Here is a 15523-nt window from a genome sequence, read left to right as displayed (position 1 = left end):
GTACTCTCAAAACCCTGGGCTTCCTTCTGGACCTAAAAGTGCCATGATGACATGTTGGATAAAAACAAAAGAAAACGATAAAACATTGTGAAATCTTCTCGACTTAGGTCATAATGTTGAAGAGGAGAACAACAAGTAGCAGTTTCGCAAAAGGCGAAGAACCGATTGCGATGGCAAATTATTACATAGCTATACGAAGTAAGGATACTTGTTTTGTCGGTCGTAGAAACTTGTAAATATTCGCTTACAAACTAAATTACCAGGCACGGTGTCACGGGCGCACAGGTAAACATGAACACATCTCTCTCGACGACCACGGAAACTCACTGCCAACACGCTGGAGTGAAGAATCCGGGCAGCAGCAACGAGCGAATTGACCACCGTACATTTCTCGCTTCAACGCGAACCAAACGTCGCAAGCACAGCACATACAACGCTACCGGTACTATGCGCACTCTACAAACATCCCAGACCGCTTTGAAGATGAGGCCCGCTAGGGCGCGCTCTTGGATCTCTTCGCAGGTCGCTATCAACATACGGCGCCCGCACGGCCGCGCCGTAAACAGCCCATTGTCTTATACCCCTTGGCGGGTCGACGGGAACGCTGTCGCGTTCCACTCTTGAAGGCGAAGCTTAAGCGTCCTCCCATTTTTTTCCTCGCTCGCGCACGCGACATTCGCACGCTTTCACTCGCACATGTAGCATACGGCGTGCGGCAACGATTTTATTACCCTTGTGCTATATGCGGAACAATATGGTGGCGGACACGGTAGAAATGCGCCTAAAGTGCCCCTATAATTCATATCGTAATAGAATTACTGATCAAGAAAGCTTGCTAGACCAAAGAGTACGTAGTGCTATAGAAAAAATAAACAAGGCAGCACCATTATCCGCCATATTGGGTAATTAGTAATCCAGGATGCTGCTTGCGAAAGAAGCGTCCTCTGAAGCCACGTTAATGTTCTAAATAGTTTACTACTCTCAACACGCGCAAAATAAAAACAATTGACTGGCCATCCCTGCCGTGCAAATGTGGACATCCAGCGAAGCTGTTTCAGAACCAGCGGAATTGCTGAGGTCAGTGTCCAATGTTTTATTGATGGTTCAGTTACTTCTTTTGAGCTTGTTCTTTATTGAAACATGTGCTGTTCTATGTCTTGTGTGGGTGATTTCAATGAATGCATACACTATTCCCTTCACTGCTGAGCGCCCGTAGCCTCTGCCTTATATAAGGCGGTATAAGCCATTGCATTTTTTTTTTTTTGCTTACGGAGTTATAAGCCGTTGCATTTTTGCTCGCTTATGGCAGTACGAGCCATTGCTGATGACGATAGACGCTTGTTTTGAGCTTGTTCTTTATCGAAACGTACGACAGACTCCAGGGAGACATGTCGCATGTTTCTCAAGGGACACATGACTGCGGCTAGCTTCGCGATAATCCGCAATCCTTTCAACCACTATCATCGCCTGCTCTGGGGCCTGGGACACGCGGGGGTACAAGGCACCGAACAGGCGAACGCGTTAGCTCGAGGGCATACCAACCGAGCGACTGCGTCCTCTTCTAATCCCAACCACCCGCGCTATCCCTCGCAAAATCCCATCAATTGGAATGCCAAAAATATTCTTGGCCATCAGCACGGAGTCCTCAGAAAATATCTGCCGCTTCACACAACTTAGCGGGGAAGAGGCTGCCTTTTGGCGTAAAATACAGACTGGGGTATCCCCTATCTAAAGATGCTAAACGCCATGTGTCCCACTCGCTATATGGCCAACTTTCCAGGGTGCGCTAACATGCCCACCATAATACATGTAACTTGGGAGTGCACTAAGCGGCCACAGAGACCAAATAGTAATAACACAATGGAGCAGTGGGAGGCACAGCTTACCCGTTGCGATTTGTTAGGACAAAAGCCCTTAATTAGCCAGGTCAGGCAGGTGGCAGAGGACAGTGGGGCCCCGGACTGAGGGGCTCCGACAACCTCACCTCAAAATATTTTCCTGTAAAATAAAATTTCTATATGTATACGCTGCTCCGTTTCTTTGTATGCGTGATTCCAGTGAATGTGTGCACTGTTCACTTCACTTTGGTGAGTGTTTGCAGCCTGTACTTTACGAGGGAGATGAGCGATCCCATTTTTTATTGTTTAGCGGCGTACGATCTATTGCAGATGATTATTATTTACGCTCACAGAGGAACATATGTAATGAGGACCACTGAGGGGCCAGCAGCTTCGCTGTCAAAATAAAGAAGGCAGGAGTTTAAGGGATTATCAGTCATTGCACAATCCTCGTCCCTACGATTGAAATTTTCGACAGACGTCTCTCAGGTGATTCGGTCAACTTGGTTTACTTCAAGATGTTTATTAGCGTTTACAGCTTCGCGCCCGAATTTTCAAGTTGTTGCATTCCAGGCGGGAGCTCCTTTGACCAAACTTGATTCAAAAAGATTAAGTACGCTATTACTTGTGGCTTCCTTAATCGGTCGCTGTTACACTTTCCTTCCTGTTACTGTGTCTGCCTTAATTGACCAAACTGGCATCATCAGCAGCCCGTCCTTTATTACCCTTGTTTATGTGTAGCTAAACCTTCTCCTTCCCTCCCACTTGCCTACGTTAACGCGGAACGACTGAGCAATAAGAAGGTGGCACAATTTCTGGCGCCAAAAGCGTGGCAGTTTGGGCGACTTCCAAGTTGGAAGTTAGCGCTCACCCTGTTTTCCGCTCCCTTTGATTACCCCTACCTCTTTCCTTTTTTGCTCGTCCTGAGCTGCGCTAATAGCCTTAAACAGTTCTGGCGCCATTCTCAACTTTCTGGTATAGACAAAGATAAAATACTACGTGAGCCATGTATCGCCGCCATGCACCTATAAATATTCTATCTTGCTGTCGTACCCATTGCATTGTATAAAATTATTCGGTGGCGCTCTTGGTCATTCCTAGCCCTTGCACCAATAAAATACTTATACCATCAACATTATTTGGTAAGAAGTAAAACATAAAAAGAATCAGTACCGAGTCCACAAAACTTTTTCTTCATGAATATTTCCTGTCGTAATACGTCCAACATCATGATTGGCCGGGAAGAACAATTTTAGGGCCAAACAATGAAATCTTCCTTACCTCAGTAAGGAAGCCTTCATTGCGGTGAGGCTACCTTATGTCACTGTGAAAGCTTCCTTACTAAGGGGCCCTCGGTGAAGGCTTCCTTAGTGCTTCTTCAGCATAAGGTAGCTCCAAAGCTACCTTCATGCGTCCTTACGCCGCTCCTGGCCCTAAAAAAGCGCTTCACCTCACTGCTTAACCACGTGACCTTTGCTTGCGCATGCGCGCTGTCACCCACCTGCGGAGAAGTGCGAGCACGGTACGTCTTGTAGGCATGTTCGTTTCAGTCACGCGTGCGGCATGAAAGCGTTGCTAGGCGTTGTGCGACGCCGGCGTGCCAGCGTTGATGGAGCGCATCAAGTTTTGCACTGTAATGCGCTACTTTGTTTAAAGTTTAGTAAACACAACTAGAATAAAGCGTGCACGCTTCTCTATATTAGCTCTTCAATTTAAAGATTGTGCGACGATACAACATTTTCTATTGAATAATGGTGTTCGCGTAAAGCTTTTAAGAGATAATCTCGAACCCAGGCATGCGGCAACCGCTCCTTACGTGAGGACGGGTGAAGGTAGCTTTCAGAGTACGCTTGCTTCCTCCATCGGTCCTTCGCTGTAAGGAGGCCTCACGTAAGGTTAGGAAGCGCTCGAAGGAAAGGAACGTTTCATTGTTTGGGCCCAAGAACATGATCCTCTTTTGCAATTACTCGCCGGGCTAGTGTCAGTACATTGGTTTTTTTTTTTTTAAATTCTGCACGAGGTGTGAGTTCTTGCTCACAGTAACAACAAAGGGAATGTTTCGGCCTAACATGGGCACTGGGCGACTCCTTTTAAACAACAGGATCAACGTCAAAAATGTAATAGCGTGCAGTCATAACACACTGGTAGTTATCACAATGTTTCAAGGTAGAAACAACGTGCAAAACTCAACACTGCACGACGTAGTCGGTTAAAATTCTTTAGTATACTTGAACACTTCTTGCCAAGCAGGCCTGTACGTTTGCTATGTCAAAGCTCGAATATTTATTTTGTTTCGTTGTCCGATTTCTTTTTTTTCTGTGATCATTTTCGTACAGGCACGTACTGATTTAGCATTAATTATTGAGAATGTTAGGACAGTAGGCTGCTTCAGTGCCACATTTCCGAGACTTTTCATGAACTGATAGTATTTAATGACCCAAGATAACACAGAATTATGAGAGGTGGTATGCTGCGCAGCTAAGGCATAATTTTGACTACGCTGTTCCTTAACGTGCGACCAATGCTCGCAACACAAGCGTTATGCACCCATTTGAAGGAGGCCACTTCGGCCGTGTATCGGACGGACGGCCCCGTGCTCAACAGCCAAACGCCGTAGCCGCTGAATCATCATGCGGGGCCCGGATTTTCTTCACTAGTTAAACAACATTAGCACACAGACGTACTGCCTTGGCTAGCCGCATATTTCTGCAGCGAGCTTTTAAATCACAAGGGATTTAAATGTCGCTAAGACATTAGGCGTTATTCCGCTGCTTAATGCAGCAAGGTTAAATGAATGAGCTAAATCAAAATTATTTTGAAACTGCTTGTTCCCTGCCGTAGTGCTCATTTCCGGTGCCTTTAGTTCCCACGAACTTTCCTCAGTGCGCATATGGCTCATCAGAGTTGTTGTGACTTTCAGTAACACAAAGATTTAGCATTTCTACTCTCAACGGACTGCCAGCTTTGCCCACGCTGAATTTTCACGTGTTCAGTCTTCCATGCCATGCTTACTACACACCACATTTACAAGGCCTCCACCGCCGTACTGAAGGCTCCACAGGAAGTACCAGCGATCTGGATGTGGTGCATCAACCATTACTTTCCACCTTCAGACTTTAGTGAATATTGGCGCATACATCTATCTGACATGCATGTAATGTGCAAGAAAACGTTATATTAGTGGAAGAAGACACAAATGATTGAAAAAGGGAGGATAAGGCAAACAGAAAGTCGTGTCTTCTTCAGCGATTTCAAGGTTTAGTCCCAAATAATAACCAATTGCACGAGCTTTTAACGCCTAGCAAGTTGCGCGGTGCTCACATTGATCGAACGGCAGTTTGAGCATCAAGATGGCCCAAATTTGTTCTTGGTCGATGAGATCATTTGCCTATGTTTTGTAAGAAACGGCGTCATTACCAGTGCAATTTTCCTGATTGAAGTCGTCTATGAATATTTGAAATGTAACGTCTGGCGCCGGCTTAGCGAACAGAACTGCAGAAGCAGGCTTGTCCCCACAAGGCCTCTTACTGCGGGGAAACAAACTTAACAGGAGTTGCCTGCATACGCGCCAGCAACTGGGATTTTTTCTTTCGTTTTACTTAATGCGTGAAACGTTAGAGAGAGCGTCGAACTTCACGTTACACGCGAGGCAGTTAAATCAGCAAGTGCGCTTTTGGAGACCACCTGTTGTAAACAATATGCTGTAGTTCTTGCTTCATACATTCCCTCCCTTGACTAAGTGCGTTGATTAGCAGCATGCGTCTGTGCGCACATTGTTTTACAGAAAGAAGTGCGCATGTGTCGTCATATAATGAGGGAGCACTCTCGGTGGGAAAGGCGGGCGGGGGGTGGAGGTTGAGAGTAAGGGTTTCTCTGCATCAGGAGTGTTTGGCCTTGTACTGGTATTCATTGTAGGTAAAAGTATACAAACGGTGCAGAACGCAGCAAGAGTGCAAAACGTTTAGGCTTGTTGTTGACACTAGCGTGCGTCACTATAATGTCCTTTGTTGCGCTTTTCGTACACGTAAATGGGCGTGATGACGATGCTTGGAGAAATTACTGCAATACGACCTCGCGCGCGGATAACTGCATGTATTGGAGTTTATTCCTTTCGTCACTGCTTCCTGACTGACGACGCCACGTTTCATGGTTTAATTTTATCGTGGTTTAACATAATGATACGTGTATTATGCCAGGATATTGCTAGCGAAATCAAACGCTTGTTCTTGCTGTTCTACGTGCACCTGCACTTCTTTCAACTCATCTATATATATATATATATATATATATATATATATATATATATATATATATATATATATATATATATTGTCGCGAAGCACTTTGAACAGGAAGCGTTCGCGACTAGAACGTTGGAGCAGCGAGAGGTAGTGTAGCCGACCGAGCACCGAAACAAGGTTGTTCCTTCTCGTCGTCGTTGTCTCTCTCCTAGCCACAGCCCCACTGCTCCCTATTTTACAGTACAGTTATCTCCCCCGCGGAAAAGGAAGCCGTCCCGGTGACCTACGGGTAGGACAGCACAGGCGGATCATAGTAGGGCTTGAGACGCTGGGCATGCACAATTTCGCGGCCACGACAGCGATGATCCAAAGGTAGCTCGAGGGGTTCCACAATATAGTTGACTGGAGACGTTTGTTTGATCACGCGGTATGGGCCTTGGTACTTCGACGCGAGTTTCGGTGACAGTCCAGTGGTCGAGGCTGGAACCCAAAGCCACACTAGCGAGCCAGGAGCATAGGATACAGGAGCATTGGAACTTTCTCGATGGTGCTTCTGGCGTTGCTGGTCTTCTGACGTAAATAGACGGGAAAGCTTGCGACACTCTTCTGCGTGTGCAGCAGCTTCGGATAGGGTAGTTGTTTCCGTGGAGTCAGGGCGGTACGGAAGGATAGTATCCATTGTGGAAAAAGGTTCGCGTCCGTACAGGAGAAAGAAGGGCGAAAATCCCGTGGTAGTCTGCGTGGCGGTGTTGTAAGCGTAGGTCAGAAAAGGTAGAACATGGTCCCATTTGGTTTGGTCGGATGCAACGTACATGGCCAGCATGTCACCAAGAGTGCGATTAAAGCGCTCGGTCATGCCATTAGTCTGCGGATGATACGCACTAGTGGTGTGATGAATGATGCGGCATTCTTTGAGGAGAGCCTCGATGACGTCGGACAGGAAGACGCGGCCTCTGTCACTGAGTAATTCCCTGGGAGCTCCGTGGCGAAGGATGATGTGGCGCAGGAGAAACCAGGCGACGTCACGTGCAGAAGCGCTGGACAAAGGGGAAGTTTCCGCATAGCGCGTAAGATGGTCGATGGCCACGATTACCCAGCGATTGCCATCGGATGTGGTTGGCAGAGGTCCATAAATGTCGATTCCGACTCGATCAAAAGCACGTGCTGGGCACGGCAAAGGCTGCAATGGGGTGGTTGAACGACGAGGGGGATCTTTACGGCGTTGGCAAACCAAACAGGAGTGGACATAATCATGGATGAATCGATACATCCCCCGCCAGTAGTAACGAAGGCGTAGACGTGTGTATGTCCTCAGTACCCCTGCATGCGCGCATTGGGGATCGTCGTGGAACGCTGCGCAAATATCCGAACGCAGGTGTCGCGGGATGACAAGCAACCATTTGCGGCCGTCCCGGAGGTAGTTGCGACGGTACAGGAGCCCGTCGCGAATGGAGAAGTGATGCGCTTGGCGACGTAATGCGCGATTGTTAGTGGGTGTCGATGGGCTGGACAAAAAACGCAGCATGGACACAATCCATGGGTCTTTCTTCTGCTCCAGAAGAATGTCCGTGGCAGCAAGGGAAGACTCGGACAATGAGGCGTTCGGGAAGCTAGCCTCGTCTGTTAGTGGCGAACGAGACAAGGCATCCGCATCCGAATGTTTTCGGCTAGAGCGATACAGTACGCGAATGTCATACTCCTGCAGTCGAAGGGCCCATCGAGCAAGACGACCGGACGGTTCTGTTAAGGATGACAGCCAGCACAGCGAATGGTGATCAGTTATGACATCAAACGGGCGGCCATAGAGATACGGACGGAATTTGGTTATGGCCCAAATTATAGCCAGGCACTCCTTCTCTGTGACAGAATAGTTCAGTTCAGGTTTAGTGAGTGCACGACTGGCGAAGGCAACGACGTACTCATCGAAGCCAGCCTTTCTCTGAGCGAGAACGGCCCCAAGGCCAACGCCACTGGCATCCGTGTGTATTTCAGTTGGAGCACTGGGGTCGAAATGGCGCAGGATTGGTGGTGACGTCAAGAGACGACGCAGCTTTGTGAAGGCGGCATCGCAATCCGGTGACCAGGTTGAAAGGTTGTGGCCACCATGAAGAAGCTGCGTTAAAGGTGCTATTATAGTGGCAAAATTGCGGATGAAACGGCGAAAGTATGACGCTAATCCAATGAAGCTGCGCAGTTCTTTCAAAGTCGTTGGTCGGGGAAACTGGGCAACAGCTTGTAGTTTCGCCGGATCAGGAAGTACACCTTCTTTCGACACGACATGGCCGAGGATGACCAGCTGCCGAGCAGCGAAGTGACACTTCTTCAAGTTAAGCTGGAGGCCAGCATCGGCGATGCACTTTAGGACGCGTTCAAGTCGAAGTAAGAGGGAAGGGAAGTCCGGTGAAAAGATAACGATGTCGTCCAAATAACACAGGCATATCTGCCATTTGAGGCCGCGCAAGATGTTGTCCATCATTCTTTCAAATGTGGCAGGCGCATTACACAGGCCAAATGGCATCACGGTGAATTCGAATAAACCGTCAGGTGTGATGAAGGCCGTTTTCGGACGGTCTGACTCAGCCACTGGTACTTGCCAGTACCCGGATCGTAAGTCTAAGGATGAGTAGAATTCAGCGCCTTGGAGGCAGTCTAGCGCGTCGTCAATACGGGGTAGCGGATAAACGTCCTTGCGTGTGATCTTATTAAGTCGCCGGTAGTCCACGCAAAAGCGAATTGTGCCATCTTTCTTTTTTACCAGCACTACAGGAGAAGCCCAGGGACTGTGCGAAGGTTGTATGACACCGCGTTGGAGCATGTCTGCAACTTGCTCAGCGATCACGCTACGCTCCGTGGCGGATACACGATACGGCCTGTGGCGTAAAGGCGCATGGTTGCCGGTGTCGATGTGATGGACAACAGTGGAAGTACGGCCTAAGCGAGATTGTTGTAGGTCGAATGACGTGCGAAAGCGGTCTAGAAGATGGACGATCTGGGCGTGCTGCGCTGGAGTGAGGTTGGGATCAATACTCTGGTAAAACGTTGGGTCACATGGCGGCGTGGGAGGAGAAACTTGAAGGGCCAGAGCGTCAACCGGAGGAGAAGCGGGGTCGTCAGGCACATCGTAAAGGAAGCTTGGTTCGATTGCGTCGGCATAACCAAGACACTCATTGTGGAGCAGCCTAGCAGGGCAAGGAAACAGGTTGGATACATAAAGTGCGCTCGAACCTTGTCGAATGGCAAGAAGGGCAAAAGGAAGCAAGAAAGGATGGCGGCGAGCAACAAGCTTAGACGGCGTGAAAAGAACTGTGGAGTCGGAAAGCCCAACGCAGGAAACGGGTACAAGTGCGGCAGAGTATGGAGGAATCTCGGTGTCGGCGGTGACGAACACACGACTGGAAGTGTCATCCGTATCTTCAAAAACGTTGGTGCCGAATGGCGACAGCGCGAGTTCAGCACGGCCACAATCTATAACGGCATGATGAGAGGACAGAAAGTCCCAGCCTAAAATTATGGCATGGGAGCAGCGAGGCAGAACAACGAACTCAATATGGTATAAAGCACCGCATATAACAACACGCACTGTACACTTCCCTAAGGGTTCAATCGGCGCAGCGCTGGCTGTACGTAATGAAATGGCTGAATAAGTCGTCGCGACTTTTCTAAGGGTAAGACGAAGCTGGTCCGAAATCACTGATATTGCTGCTCCCGTGTCTACAAGCGCATGAACGGCAATGTCTTCTGCATAAACTTCAAGGACGTTCGCAGGAAATAAATAAGGTCTTGAGGAGTTCGCTGAGATCGCAGTTCTTGCCTCCGGAACTGCGGTCCTTAGTTTTCCTCTCGGATAGCTTCAGGACGACGGATAAGCGGCGACAGAGAACGCCGACGGGGAGACGCAGACCGACGGGTATTGAAGGGTCGGGAAAGAGGAGACGAGGCTTCGAAGGGCTGAGCGGCAGGAGCAGAACGGGACGGAGAGTCGAAACCGTTACTTTGTGCTCTCGGAGAATCCGAAGGATACCATCCACGCCGGCGGCAAAGCCGTGCTACATGCCCAGGTAGGCCACACGAATAACAGATAGGCCGATTGTCATGGGTGCGCCATGGATTGAGAACAGCCGGCGTAGACTGTTGGAAATATTGGCGAGGTGGGCGCACGGGCTGCTGTGGCGACCAGTAGCTGCTTGGGGGGGGGGGGGGGCAGGAGAATATGTTGCAGCTGCTTGCGGAGGTGAGGGAAAGGCGCTGGTAAGTCTGGACTGATTACCTGCAGAAGGAGGCCTTGGATTAGCGACAACGGCAGCGTACGTAAGTGGCACAGGCGTAGGAGGCGGTGGATGAGCAAGTGGTACTGCGTTAGCGACTTGTTCTTGTATCAGGTGACGGAGATCTGGAGACAAGCGCGGTTCTGAGGCTGGAGTGACTGGCAGAAGAGAGAGTTGGCGCGCCACTTCTTCTCGTACAAATTGCTTGATTCTGTCGAAAATTTCGGAACTGCAAGGAGTAGAAGTGACACCATCACTCAGAGCTGAAAGCGCGACGTCTGGAGCGAGAGCTCGGCGCGTAGAAAGCCGCTGTTTGCGCAGCTCCTCATAGCTCTGACAAAGCGTTATGATGTCGTTGACCGTCTGAGGATTCCTTGCCAAGAGCATCTGGAAGGCGTCGTCTTCTATGCCTTTCAAGATGTTCTTGACCTTGTTATCTTCGGTCATATCTGGGTCTATACGCCGGCAGATGTCAACTACATCTTCAATGTAGCTCGTAAAGGTTTCGCCCTTTTGTTGGGCACGACAGCGAAGCTGTTGTTCAGCCCGAAGTTTGCGCACAGCAGGGCGACCGAATACTTCTTGAAGTACCGTTCGGAATGCTGACCAGGTGGAAAAGTCAGCCTCATGGTTGCGGAACCAAAGATGGGCGACCCCGGAAAGGTAGAAGGGGACGTAGCCAAGCTTGTCAGCTTCAGACCATTTGTTGTGGGCACTCACTCGGTTGTATGACGACAGCCAGTCCTCTACGTCATTATCGTCAGTTCCATTGAATATGGGAGGATCCCGTTGGCGTGGCGCACCAGGGCAGACGACTGGAGGCGGTGCCATGAGTGGCGCGGTAGGGCTAGGTATATATATATACCTAGCTTGAGCACGTGACCCGCTTCCCGCACATCAGAGACATGCACTGTTTCCCCCTTCGGCAGTCCTAAAGTTGTAGGGAATATGAATAAGGTGCCCCATGGTGGGATCGAACTGCGGTGCCCCAGCGCAGCAGCTCGATTCCCTAATCGTTAGGCCGCAATCCCACGTATGCGTCTATTTATTCATTTATTTATTTATTTATTTATTTATTTATTTATTACGCACATGCCCACCTACCGCGTCGACGCACGCTGGCTCTTTGGGATGATCGTCACATTGCGCAGCATAGGTGCGTGATAGCGCGCACCGGCGCGACAGTTTCCTTCCCGCCAGAAACGTCGGAAGTTAAACGGACGGATTAACGGTATTTACATAACCGCTTCAGATAGATTCTAAGATGTGCGTTACATCTGCTTAATTTTTATTATGACGGAGCTGATAATGGCCTTGTTGAGCGTGCCCTGTCCATCTGTGATTAAGGCTTTTGTGCGTGGTGGTTCGGGTTCTCAACAAATAATTCAAGTCCTGAGTGGCAAAGCTTAAGCCTATACTTAACAGCTAACACGCAGAAAACTAATATTCAATAGCTTCAAAAGGTAATAAGAGCTTATGATTCGCAGTCAGCCGCTCGGAACTGTGAAGCGGTCCACTTGTGGTTTGTGTAGGTCAACTTGTCATATTTGTGGAGTGTAATAAAAAAAAATTGCCATGCGCATAGAAGCGGGTCGGATTGCATATGCCGCGCACCTTGAAGTCAGAAACGACAACTAGTGAATATCGTTTAAGATAAAAACATATTACCAGTCCATTGTGGAAGTGACAGTCTATGTGGCTGAAATTTACAGAATAACCTAAGAACCATAACGAAACGTGCGTTGGAAAGGGGAAATATTGGTGCATGAATAAGAAATGGGAAAGTGCCAGTATGGTTAGAAATTAGACGCGCTTAGACATTAGTATAGTTCAAACCTATTTAGAAAATGCGCAGATCCAAGACGATGTTAAAATATAAATGAGGCAAGCTTGTCGGAGCTATCGGAGTAGCGCCAGCAGCGTACGATGCTGGCACAGCCTCGTCGCATGTTGCTGTCGGCTGTCGGCATCCCGAGAACGAAGGTGATATATGATGCTTGTCGAAAACAGGCTGGTGATGACATCCATGTGGGGCACAGAGAAGTACGACAGTTATCTAAACACATTTAAAGGTTAATCTCCCCTCGTGCCACAGTTGCACATCCAATGTCAGGGTTTTGGCCAACAATTGGCACATACCACGTGGGACATGCCCAGTGACCAAGTTGTCTAATTAATAGACTAGAGAGCACAGTTCTCTATCTGGCCGCACGCCCAGTGGCCGAAGTTGTTTATGCCTATCTACAAACACAAATATACCCAGTGAGGAAGTGTCGACGAACGCAAAATCCAGAAGCTGAGGCAAAGGGTATTCTCTTTGAATAATGGCGTTTGGCAGACGCCTTTCCCATCTGCAGATGGAGCAGGTTTAGAATAGCACTTGGAACCTTAGCCCGAGCACTTTGCGGGACGCTAAGGCACGCGGTCTTCGAGACCCTCAATTTAACAAACGAGAACTCAAGCGTACATAAATAGGATACAAGGCGTGATCTTAGTAACAGCAGCCGTACCAAAATATTCGACGTGTGACCCCTAATCCTGTAAAGCAGTGATTTGGGCTTGTTGGTAAGACATCGTGAGGCTTGTAGCGCGCGAAAAAGACAAGGACGAAGGTGCCACGTCTCACTTTCGTCCTTGTCTTTTTTCACGCGCTATAACCCTCATGACCCCTAATATTTACTTCAAACTTCCCTCTTGCTGTAAACATCGTCTTGTTAAAGCGTCATCTGGCAAGGTAATCGATAAGCACACCTGCCGTTAATATACACATGGTGCTTCGGCGAACACCTGCAAATATCCTTAAAGGTTGCCTGTGGCAGACAGCACAATCCTTGTTCATGAGCTTGTCTACTCGAAGCAGGGGACTCGACTTGCACAAAAAACTCAACAGCATAATCGACTAATTGACAAAAATTCAACAAACAACTTCCTAACTAATTACCTCACGGCCCATATTGCAATTTACAAAAGGGAGGAAGACGAAGTGCTTCTCTTGCAGAAAACATACTTACGGTTCAGACATTTTTTAAAGATTTATGACTATTTAAAAAGGCGTACGCAATATATATTTATCATTGAACCGTCTGAGTTTTTTCCAAGTATCGTAGTCGAGATTCCACACTCCTCAGGTAATATTCGTACAAGAACAGTTACAAAAATTGGATGTGTCCCTACGCCATGTTTACCATTCAAATGATGCCTTACCAGACCTCAAAATTCAGTTCGATGACATATTTCCAAATCATGCTAAACTATTACCAAGGCGAGATTTAATTAATATCTTAAACGGCCATTTACACCAGCTAACCACTGACAATGTAATAGCTACGGACGCTTCTGTGTGCAATGAGAAGGCAGGAGTGGGGATCTTCTCTGAATCTCTTCAGTGGTCTTACTCCCTTCGCCTTCCCGACTTCACACCTATATTTCAGGCAGAATTATTAGCGATTATATTAGCATTACGAAAACTGCCCCAAAATGACCCATTAGCTGCTATTGTGTCCGACTCGCTATCTGTATGCGCAGCACTAACTGCATCTTTAAATTCAGCAATTCAAAGAACATTTCCTTCGATGGTGCCTCCGTACTTACGAAAAGTACGTTTGCTTTGGGTACCGGGACATCATGGGTTGCACTTGAATGAAATGGCTGATTCACTCGCACGAGCTTCCTTGAACGGCCCTATCATATCTGTTTTGCCGACATCAGCGTATGTCACCGCGGCTAGGTACAGAAATTTCGCTATATCTCAAACCTCTGCGATATCCATGCTAACACCGTCTTCTGATTTCCACCATCTTAGCTTCCCGTGGAATACTAATGGGTGTTCTTCAAGGCAATGGGAAGTTTCTTTTACAAAATTGAGAGGTCGCGTACCTCCTCTAAATCTTTACTTAGAGGAGGTACACGACCCCTAGTGTCCCCTCTATGTTCTTTTTTGCAGTGAACCTGAAACTATCGAACATTACTTTCTCTCATGCCGCCGCTTTCTAAGACAAAGAAAGCTATTAGAATACTCATTTACCAAACTTGGCCTCTCGCTAACCTCGCCAACCATTCTTTCTTTTGGGGCGACTTCACTGGGATCCAGCCACAGGGATGTTTTCTGGCAGTTAGCAATTTTATTAGAGACTCAAAAAGAGTACCTTGCTGAATTTCTAAAATTATCCATAATTTATATTATTTCATTTCTTTACGTTTACTTATTTTATCTGAATTCCTAACATTATTTAGTTACACTTCTAAATTACAGTACTATCGTCCCACGCTCCTCTATACAAATCTAGTTTCTCTCTACTTCTAACCATACGGAAAACCGCCTGCTTCTTGGCCAATCCCCCCGTAGTGGGTACGCGCCACTGTCTGGGACACAAGACATGACAAGACATGAAAGACGCGGCCATCGGCAGCGTGTGTCGGCTGTTCGTTCAACGCCTGATTCCTGGTTCCTGCTGGCCTCGACAGAGCGACCGTTTCGTTGACCTGCAGTGGTGTTTTGGCTGAGTATCGGGTGGTTTCAGATTTCTCAATAACCTTATCTTATTTCCTGGTTGAATGGCATTCCTTGCGTCAGCCGTCTTGAGCTGATGTCGACCAGCTCTCCTGGCCAGGCGGGATCCGCCTGGTCATCATCCCTTCCACCTAATGAATTGCCCATAGATTTATTTTTTTCGCAGTGGCGTCAGCACCATTCCTGTGGCACTTGTGCCTACTAATGGAGGTTCCGTCAGGGTCATGAATCCACAGGCTGTCCAGAAGGCACTTAAGGCCACGTCCAACCACTTCCAGGCCATCACTGATGTGCGAGCGTTCGGACGGGGAGGTATAGTGTGTCGTTCACCCGACCAGACCTGTGTTGAAGACCTCTTGAAATGCACTTCATTCGCTTCCACCCCGGTGAATGCTTTCATTCCGCCTCACATTGCGTGCACCAAGTGTCTTGTACGGGGCGTAGACTCCCAATTAAGTCCTACTGAAACCCTGGACAAGCTATCAGCAGCAGGCGTCATTGCTATGTACCGTTGCAATCTACTGGCAAATAACGAGAGGGTTCCGAGAGAATCTGTAATTGCAACGTTTGTGGGCACATCATGTCCGTCTGAAATAAAGGAGTGGCCTCTTGTGTCCGTGTAGAGCCGCTTGCGTCATGTCCAATCCAGTGTAAGAATTGTTGGAGATT

At 48.1% G+C, this 15523-nt stretch overlaps 1 long non-coding RNA gene across 1 annotated transcript in view; it reads right to left on the bottom strand.

The window, feature by feature from the left end:
- LOC142557950 (uncharacterized) overlaps positions 1 to 15523 on the bottom strand; it is a 29130-nt gene continuing 13607 nt past the window's right edge. Inside the window, exons 2-3 of the long non-coding RNA XR_012822905.1 lie at positions 1887 to 1998; positions 1 to 32 (exon numbers count right to left, since the gene is read on the bottom strand). This is a non-coding gene — a long non-coding RNA (uncharacterized LOC142557950). The remainder of the gene's footprint in view (positions 33 to 1886; positions 1999 to 15523) is intronic.

Source organism: Dermacentor variabilis, chromosome 9 (assembly GCF_050947875.1).
Source record: "Dermacentor variabilis isolate Ectoservices chromosome 9, ASM5094787v1, whole genome shotgun sequence".
In the NCBI taxonomy this organism is placed as follows: Eukaryota; Metazoa; Arthropoda; class Arachnida; order Ixodida; family Ixodidae; genus Dermacentor; species Dermacentor variabilis.
Note: the sequence above shows the minus strand (reverse complement) of the source record. Positions and strands in the feature narration are given on the sequence as shown.